This window comes from Canis lupus, chromosome 13 (assembly GCF_048164855.1).
Source record: "Canis lupus baileyi chromosome 13, mCanLup2.hap1, whole genome shotgun sequence".
Classification (NCBI taxonomy): domain Eukaryota; kingdom Metazoa; phylum Chordata; class Mammalia; order Carnivora; family Canidae; genus Canis; species Canis lupus.
In genome coordinates, this window is record NC_132850.1 from 55,859,240 (window position 1) to 55,869,111 (window position 9,872).

The following is a 9,872-nucleotide window of genomic DNA, read 5'->3' on the forward strand; positions in this document are numbered from 1 at the left end:
GAAGAGGGGTCTGTTGCGTTCTCAGGTGTCTTTGCCAGGATGGAGTTGCCCCCTAACCCTTGCCAGGAGGCCCAACTCAGTGTAAGGCTGCTGATTGCTCTTTGTGGCTTTTGTTCCCCAAATGCTTTCCCTTCCACCTTAGAGGATGATAAGAATCTGGGTCTTTGTTGTTGTTGTTGTTGTTGTTGTTGTTACTTTGTTTTGTTTTGGTAGGTAATCTAGCTTTTCTTACTTATAGACTTTAGAATATTCTTTTCCTTTCACAGTCTATATTTTGACTACATATCCTTTTTTTCTTAGTTCTTCTCAACAGCTAGTGGATTCCTTAAGAGATGTGTCTCTTAGCTTGGGGAAATTTTTTTTTTTAAATGACAACTTCACCATCTTTTCTTACTCCCTTTTTCTGAAATTCCTATAGTCTTCTTAATTTCTTTGCTTTCAAAATTACCCAGCATCAAGTTTACTAATATTTTCAATGATAGAAGTAATCACAAAATCACTAAGAAGCAGTTCAAGGTTACCTTCAAAAATGGTATTTTCTTTCTTTTTTTTTTAAGATTTTATTTATTCATGAGAGACACAGAGAGAGAGAGAGAGAGAAAGAGAGAGAGAGAGAGGTAGAGACACAGGCAGAGGAAGAAGCAGGCTCCATGCAGGGAGCCCGACGTGGGACTCGATCCTGGATCTCCAGGATCACGCCCTGGGCCGAAGGCAGGCACTAAACCGCTGAGCCACCCAGGGATCCCCGGTATTTTCTTGCTTGATGCATTAGGATGTACACTGGACCAGCTTTTAACGTAAAAGATCTCTCAGTAAAGTACATGGCCACATAATATACACAGAAGGAAGCTTATTTAGTCATGAATCATTTCCCTTTTATAATAGTTGAATAGCTTACATTACACATTCCAGAGAGTGATGCAATTCATACATTTTGGATTTGTTAATCAAGATGATTTCTAGACTCACCAGGTACATCTTCCTAAAAACATTTCATAGGTTAGAACTCTTGCTACTAATGTGTTTTCAAGGTGATTTGCCACTCTTATGTTTATAGGGAGATTTGATTTGTCTTTTTTTTTTTTTTTTTTTTGGCACATTCACCATATTGGAAAGTATCTATTGTAGGTCTTCTGCTTTCCTTCTCAGTCTACTCTCTAACCTTGGTCAAGATCTCCTTGACACATACTTCTCAGAAACTTCTCAAAAAAATTCATGTTTCATTTTATGGACTATTTTATATTAGGTAATAAAATTTCTAAGACCCTTTGATCAGCGTTTTAAACCATTTAGTGTGTAGGAGGAATTTTCCATAAGAAGCACGCTAAGTGAGACCGTATCATTTCACAGTCCTTTGATATTTTTTTACCGACAATTTTAACTACAGGAGCTATATTCATTTCAAATTTTAAAAAATGCAGATACATTTTTAATTTTTAAGGAAAAACTCATTTATTTTTTTCTGGTAATTTTTACAAAAGTTATTCTCTCACTTGGCTTTTCAAATCTGCTTCTCAAAATATTTTCTCATTCTGGAAGTCATCATCTACAATAAGTTTGGTTTTATTTAATTCTCCCTATTAGCCTACAGATCCTTTGTTGCTTATAAAACTATAGCAGATAAAGAAAGGGTGTATTTCGCACATCATTTGTAAGTATCTGTTATATTTAAGTCAGCAAATTTGCAATATAATTCTCATTTCTTCCTAACAGAAGCCACGTTTCAGCAACTATGATGGAGAGTGGAGGCCTTCATTCAGTAAATTGTGGATCTCAACTGGTGGGGCATAACCATATTTCATTTACGGTGCAGCTTTTCACAGAGCCTGACATAAAGGGGTCAGGTGTAACACTGCCCATCTTTTCCTCTATGGATAGCATATTGCTCCTTTATCTTTTTAATTCTAATTAGTTGCATCACAGAGATGACAATATCCTTTTTACTCATGGAGCTTAACAATTAAAGAAAACAATAAAGGCCACAAGTTGTTTAGTAACATCTGGCCGTAACTGAGGCTTACCACAGTGTCCTCATAAATACAGCCCACTACTCTAACCCTCTAGCATTCCTGGAACTAAACGCTAAATACATCAGATTCCATATGATTAGAATATCTAAAAGTCATTCCTGGGTAAGAATGCCAGCCCTCTGTCATCATTGGTGACAAGTGTGGAGTTCTATTAGAGTTATTATTCAATTACTCAAGGCCTTATATGCTAAAAACTGTAAACTGAATGATATCTGGAGTTAACCACAGGTAATTTGAGTTATCAGGGTGCTCTGTGTCACCTGTTTTCCCTTAATTTTTCAGGTGGAGTTCATTGGCAGAGCTCATATATTAGCAAGAGTCCAATTCCACTTCTCTAAAAAAAAAAAAATAAGTTCAAGATTTTCCCCCCACATTAGCCATTAGTCAGTGCCAGGTATGAGAGCATTTGGGAAGAATAGACACTCTTGTGGAAATAGCATTCCTTCCTGGGATTGTGAATCACTTATGAATTCCTATTCCATTTGTTATTGTTTCCCCTTGTTTCCATTTATCTCCCTTCATGATCAGTTGTTTTTAGCTCAAATGTCCTAGTCACACACTGGGCTGAGGATTGAGTTGTTTAAACATTGAACCCAAACTTTCAAAGTGCTTCCTTTTAACTATATTGAATAATAACTATTTTCATTGTCTATACCAATTAGAAATTTAAAATATGCTTATAACATTAGTTTTCTCGGGATCCCTGGGTGGCGCAGTGGTTTGGCGCCTGCCTTTGGCCCAGGGCGTGATCCTGGAGACCCGGGGTCGAATCCCATGTCGGGCTCCCGGTGCATGGAGCCTGCTTCTCCCTCTGCTGTGTCTCTGCCTCTCTCTCTCTCTGTGACTATCATAAATAAATAAAAATAAAATAAAGATAAAAAAAAACATTAGTTTTCTTTTTCCATTTTTGCTTATTGATAGCAGTTAAATGCTTACTTATCCAGAAGGGCCAAAATGGTAGAAAATTTATTGTTCCAAACCTTTTTTACACAAAGGGCAATAAACACATGAAAATATGCTCAGTCTCACTAATTACTAAGGAAATGCAAATCAAAACACATGGTGACATATCTCATGTCCATTAGTATGGCTACTATTAAAAAAAGTAAAATAACAAGTGCATGAGGATGTGGAAAAATTGAAACCCTTGTGCAGCATTGTTGGTGGGAACTTAAATGGTATAGCCATGGAAAACAGCATGGCAGTTCTCCAAAAACTTAAAATAGAATTAGTATATAATGCAGTAATTTCATTTCTGGGCACATACCCAAAATAATTGAAAGCAGGGTCACAAAGATATATTTGTAAACCCATGTTCATAGCAGCATTATTCACAATAGCTACAATGTGGAAGCAGCCCAAGTATCCATTGACAGATGAATAGAGAAGCAAAATGTGTTATATATTTACTATGGAATATTATTCAACCTTTAAAAAGAAGGAAATTCTGATGCTTTCTAAAGAATGAATGAATCTTGATAAATTATACTAAGTGAAATAAGCCAGTCACCAATATGATTTGTCTATGAAAATTTGTCTATTTTCATAGACAAATACTGTATGATTTTGGTTATAGGAGATACTTAGAGTAGTCAAAATCAGAGACAAAAAGTAGAATGGTGGTTGCCAGGGGCTGGAGGAGAGGGAATGGGGAGTTACTGTTTACTCAGTAAATGATTAGTTTTGTAAGAAAGAATAAGGATATATGGTGCTGACGGTAGCACAGCATTGTGAATGTATTTAATACCACTGAACATTTAAAAATGGTTAGGATAGCAAATGTTGTTGGGTGTATTTTACCACAATTAAAAAAAATTTTTTTAAAAAAAGGATATTCTCTAAATAAAGAGAAAAAAAAAGAGAAAAGAAAAGCCTAGAGTCGAATCTGTGTCAATCCCAGTCAAAACCATTTCTAGACCCCTAGGGCTGCTGGTTGAAATCCAGTGTTATCAGATTTTCAAGCATCGATTCATTTCCAATTGCCATTAGGCACAGTTTCTTATTACATTAGCCATCTCACTATGTGCCAGAGGACATGACATCTCTCAGTTCATGAGTACGTGGCCTGAACACCCACATGTCTTCTTGTTCAGAAAGTTATGAGCTAGCTAGGGATCTATCCTAATTTTCTAATCCCCCTCTTAGCTGGCAACAGTATTTTATTGGTGAGCATCTATATTGACCAATTTAGTTCTCCCTCTAAATCCCCACAGATGATTTTGTAACTGAATTCTCCATATGCAGGGCTCTTTTTTATTGTTCAGTCATCTAGATTGTTCATTTTATTATTCAGTCTATATGCTTGACCATATAGCAAAAGTCTGGCTACAACCCAGGTCTATAAATACTCAAACACTCTTTAGAGGACCTGAGCCTGATTCCTCTTCTGCTTTTAATTAAACATTTCTCAGTTCTATTCATTATGTATATGAACTTGCCCTTGCTTGCTTCCATCAAAGTTTTACTGTCTGCTGGGCATATCATGGCTGATTTCCAAACAGCATTATGGCTCTAAGATTGCGAACTCCCTAGGATTGAAAATGTCCTAAATATGAGAACTCCTGCTAGTGACCAGGAAGACAGTAATGGGGACAAGGAGTTCCTCAGAGATCGTAAGGTCTATGGAAAGTAAGGAAATCTACTCATACGTGTGGAATAGCCCACGGAAATCCCCCCACCTTGTACTGTCTTTAAACTTCAATTTTTACAAGATTTTATTTATTTATTTGAGAGAGAGGGAGAAAGAGAGTGAATGGAGAGGAGCAGAGGGAGAGGGAGAGGCAGACTTCATTCGGAGCACAGAGCCTGACTCCGGGCTCTATCCCAGGACCTCGAGATCATGTCCTGAGTCAAAACCAAGAGTCAGCCACTCAACTGACTGAGCCACCCACGCACTCCTTAAAGTCTACTTTTTGAGTGAACGTCGCTGTGCTATTCTCTCCCAATTGGAATATTGTTAGAAGAGTTAATTCTATTAGAATGCTTCTATGACATCACATAATTCATCACAGAAATTTCTGGCCTTAGATTTATTTGGCCCTTCTCTGGTGGGTAGAATTTTAATAGCATCCCATAAGAGGCCAACACTTTCAGGTAAGCTAGAGTTAGCAGCAGTCTCAGGGAGTCCTCAGATCCAACACCCCTGAGGCCTCAGCGGGGTAGCCTTAATTCAAATTATGCCAAAGGTCTAGTCTCAGTATATTGTGGCTGCAGGTATACCTCTAATATCGTCTGAGCAGCCAAGTGCTAAAAGTTCGATGGGATTGCTTATGACACCACTGTCTGTAACTCTTAATGCTTGTTTCTGCTCAGAGCCCAGGCCAATTCAGATTTCCTTCTGGCGACTTTGTGATTAGGAAGCAATAGGATTCCTAGAGGAGAAAGTTGATTTTTTGCCTTTACATAGCAAGTAAATCGAATAAATCGAAGGGCTCATCACATGGAGTCCTTAACAATCTGCTCTTCACCTCAAGTTCCTGCCTAATATACTGGCTAGACAGGGTCATTCCCATGGCGATTAGTGGGAATCAAAATTCTCACTTCAACCATTCCTTAATCAAAGCAATGAGAATTTACTGCCCTTCAGGGTGGTATTTTTTTGTTTTTTGTTTTTTTGTTTTGTTTTGTTTTTAATCTTGCTTAATGCTAACTACTGAGGAGAGCTCAGGTAATTCCCAAGTCCCTGCTTATCTTGGCTGGTTTAAATTGGCCAAAGACAAACTGAATTTACATCCTTTGTGAGGGTCGTCCCTGTGTCTCGTTCACACATAACACTTACCCCATAGGTAGGTGCATAGTTACAGGCAAGGAGGCCACAGAATAATCTACCCAGCCATAATTTCCTCTCTACCTTAATTTTCTTTACCCACCACATTTCAACCTTGAGCCCTTGAGAATACACCCTTTCCCCCCATAGAGCCATTCCTATCCCCCTGGGGGTGACTCTGTCTTGAGCTCTGGGCTCTTTGGGCTTTGGCATGTGCGCTGCCATCTTAGTCCAGGAGCTTTACCTCATTGTTAAACCCTTTTCCACACTGGCCCCTATATTGATCTCCAGGTCACTGCTATTTACTGAAGAATTGGGTAAGCAGCATTGCAGATCCTACTTTTGCATTTGCCAGATCCCTCTAGATTTGTTTGTTTGTTTGTTTTTTGTTTTTGTTTTTGTTTTTGTTTTTACCAGTTCCTTGCATCCATCCTACAGTTTTGATGTATTTTCTAAGCACAAATCGTGACTGATGATGATGGGTCTCTAGAGGATGGCTCTAGAATATCGAGGTGCCCTGGTGAGCCCCAAGTGCCTGGAATTCGCATCTCTTCCTGAGTCAGGGCAGCCTCCTAATGCCAGGGACAGAAATCCAGATATGTCACTCTCAAGTGGAACTTCTGTTCTTGAGCTCCCCAAGGGTTCCGACTGAATCTGAAACTTCACCTGAAGTATCATATATGCTCCGTGGCTTGTTCCTTATCCCTCTCTGGCTTTTATTCCCCTCCTAGTTTCTCCTGGGAGTACTTCATAAATCACTTATATTTGAATCCTTGGCCCAGGTTCTACTTCTAGGAAATCTGACTTAAGGTACCTAACTATACCCAATTTTTATCATTCCTCTGGGGGCAGAGACGTTTATGTCTTAGGGACGGGATGGCAAATGGGTTATGTTTTGTCGCCAGGTTCTCTTCTGACTTCCACTGCGGTCACTCACTGCTGTCATTGTGCATGTCATGGCATCTTTCCTGCTGAATGCAGATGCAGGATCCAAATTCTCTACAACACGCTTTAGAAAAAGCACAAATAACCCTGAAATGTTTAAGTTCTTAACCTCAATATAAAACAACAATAAATAATACCTAACTGGTCCTTTCAAACACTCAAACTCCCACTTTCACTGCCCAGAGAATCTTACATGTAAATCAGATGAAAGCTGCGCTATGTTCTCTGCACAAGTGAGGGTACACCTACGTTTTCTATTTTCATTAGGGAGTTTTACAGGGATCCTACAGCTATATGGTCAGAAAGAAAGAGCACATTATCTTGTTATATGCATGATCAATGGGATATCCTGAAATGATCATCAGTTTACTTGGAGTGTGCCTTTCACTCTTTTGAATTGCATGAACACTGAATTGAATTTGGAAGTGAGTATATTGAAAGATGCAGTTCTTCCTTCTGCTTCTTCATAGAACAGCTTCAGCTTGGCGTCTCTGGTAACCAATCTTTGAAAGACAGTTCTTTCTTTGATCATACTGTGTCTATTGAGTTTTTTGTTGTTGTTACTTATCACAACCTATAGCTATTTTGTAAACTTTAAAAATCTTTTAAAAATTTATTCATGAGAGACAGAGAGAGGCAGAGACACAGACAGAGGGAGAAGCAGGCTCCATGCAGGGAGCCTGATGTGGAAACAGATCCCAGGACGCCAGTATCACAACCTGAGCTGAAGGCGGACGCTCAACTCCTGAGCCACCCAGGTGCTCCTCTTTTGTAAACTTCTATATTAACTTGTTATTGTTGGTATCTCTAATGATAAGAAAAACTGAAATAAAGTTCTCACAAGAACAGGGACCTTATCTGACTTGTTTACCATTTTATTTCCTGCAGTGCATTTGACGGCACCGAGGAGGAATTCCACTAATATGAGGTGAACAAGTTAATGATGAATGAAATAGTAGAAAGAAGTATATGTGAAGGCTGGTCTGTGTGGGAGCTTGCATACACAATGCAGAAATTGGAAATCACCTCTTATTCCTCATTACTATGATTTTATTATGTTTTTGCCTCATCGAACAGTGGATCACGCATGGTTCTTGGAGTTAGATATGACCTGTGTTTACATCCTGGGTCTATTGCTTAGTAGTTCAGGGTTCCTTGAATTTCCAAGGCCCAGTTTGTTCTTCTTTAAAATAACAACGTGCCCAATAAGGTTTACAAAGGAGATAAAATGAGGCAAAATGTTTAACATCTAGTATCTGGCACATAGCAAGTACTTAATAAAGGTAACTATTTTAGAACTTACGGCATGCAATATCTTTTATATATTAGGAAGATAGATGAAGTAAATTGATATTAATCCTTTATGTAATAGAGTTATACACACTAATGTGAAAACAAAAGTGTTATTCTGAATAATAAACTCATGGTTCTACAATGAGATGTAAGAGCCTGGAGGTCATCCTGCCCATCATTCCATTTGACAATAATTAAGATTAGTTGTTCATATTCTTGGGGCAACTTATAAAACCGTTTTGAGACATTGCTAAATTTTTAATAGCTTCTGTGAGATTTATACACCAAATATATCAAATAGGAAATACAAAAACACCACTTCAAGAATGCCATATCCATACGTGCCTCCATTAGACCCAAATTCTCTTACTAACCTATGGAGAAACTTGGGTTCTGTAAATTTTATTCTAGTTCACCTTAGCCTTCTTCCAGCACCTTGACTTTATCATAACGGAAAAGCAAGTAAACTCACAAAATTATATTGTGTCATAAAAAGGACAAAATTTCTGTTTTAGTTGCTTGTCCTCTCCCCAGTGTTAAAATACCAACGTCTAACTGGGATACTACCAGTGACAGATTTTTGCATTTATCCATACACGATCTAGAATGCCAAAGATTGGTCATTTGTGGTGCACCAGTGTGCATTTTAAAGCTGGAGCTGGAGGAAGCAAGCAAACAAACAGAAAACAACTGAACAACTAAAACAAAAGTGTTGTCTTTTTTGTTATGACACGATACAAGTTTGTTTATTTTAATTTTTTAAAATAGCTATCCGACCATGATGTATTTTAGCACAGTCAGGTAAGAAACCTAATTATTGTTGCCAAAAAGAGAGTGCTGAATAAGGATGTTTGTGGGCTAAAAATTCTTTTATGGAACTCATTAGCAGTATCAGACACAAAAATATTTATGATGTTATAAAACTGCTGAAAACAGAGGGGGCATTCAGTGCAGTTTAAAGTTTATTTGGGCCTCAAACTACTTTCATAACCTTGAAATTCTCTCAAGCAGTATATATAGTAGCAAACGCTGTTATTCCAAGCCAGTTTTACCAGAGTTTATACAACGTTTAAGCAATGGTCTTTGAAATAAGTAGAATGCTACACTCCTAGCAAATTATATGTAAGTGATCAAATCAATTTAAAGGTCTCTAAGATTAGAGAAAGCATTTCTGTCTATAAAGTCATAGAATTTATCCTTTATTAGAATTAGCATTATTTTTTCCATGTCTATCTACTCAAGTAGACGTGCTTGTCTTGCTGCTAAGCATTTGTCTCCCTCCTCCCCATTGTTAAGAGTACCCACACATTCCATTAACTCCTGGCCTTCCTGCTGAGTGGTCCCAACTCCAACTGCTGCATATCTTCTCTCCTGGACAAAGGTGCTGGGTTAAAACTGGACATGTGCCCTTCGCAAGCCAGTTTGGACAACCTTTAGGACATCTTGTTGGAAGACTGCAACCAAAGTGCTTTCTTCCAGCTGGAGAAAATACCAGTTGCTACAACCATAAGAAGAAATAATCTCCATCTTTTCTGGTCAAAAGATGGTCAGAGTGATTGGACCAACCAAATCCGACTATAACTCTGGGGTTTAAGTTCTATGAATTAATACATTTATCTTTTTTTTTTTTAATTTTTTTTTTATTTTATTTATGATAGTCACAGAGAGAGAGAGAGAGAGAGGCAGAGACACAGGCAGAGGGAGAAGCAGGCTCCATGCACCGGGAGCCCGATGTGGGATTCGATCCCGGGTCTCCAGGATCGCGCCCTGGGCCAAAGGCAGGCGCCAAACCGCTGCGCCACCCAGGGATCCCCATTTATCTTATTTTTAAGGTAGTT

The 9,872-nt window shown here is 38.4% G+C and overlaps 1 long non-coding RNA gene across 4 annotated transcripts; it reads left to right on the forward strand.

The window, feature by feature from the left end:
- Nucleotides 1-5,017: 5,017 nt before the first annotated feature.
- Nucleotides 5,018-9,659, forward strand: LOC140603138 (uncharacterized). 4 transcript variants are annotated; one of them, XR_012006183.1, is made up of 5 exons: nucleotides 5,038-5,123; nucleotides 6,528-6,606; nucleotides 7,368-7,499; nucleotides 7,630-7,669; nucleotides 9,331-9,659. It is a non-coding gene; the product is annotated as an uncharacterized lncRNA (long non-coding RNA). The 4 variants fall into 4 exon arrangements; XR_012006184.1 differs by having other exon boundaries at nucleotides 7,372-7,499; XR_012006181.1 differs by lacking the exon at nucleotides 6,528-6,606 and having other exon boundaries at nucleotides 5,018-5,123; nucleotides 7,372-7,499.
- The last annotated feature ends 213 nt before the right edge of the window (nucleotides 9,660-9,872 follow it).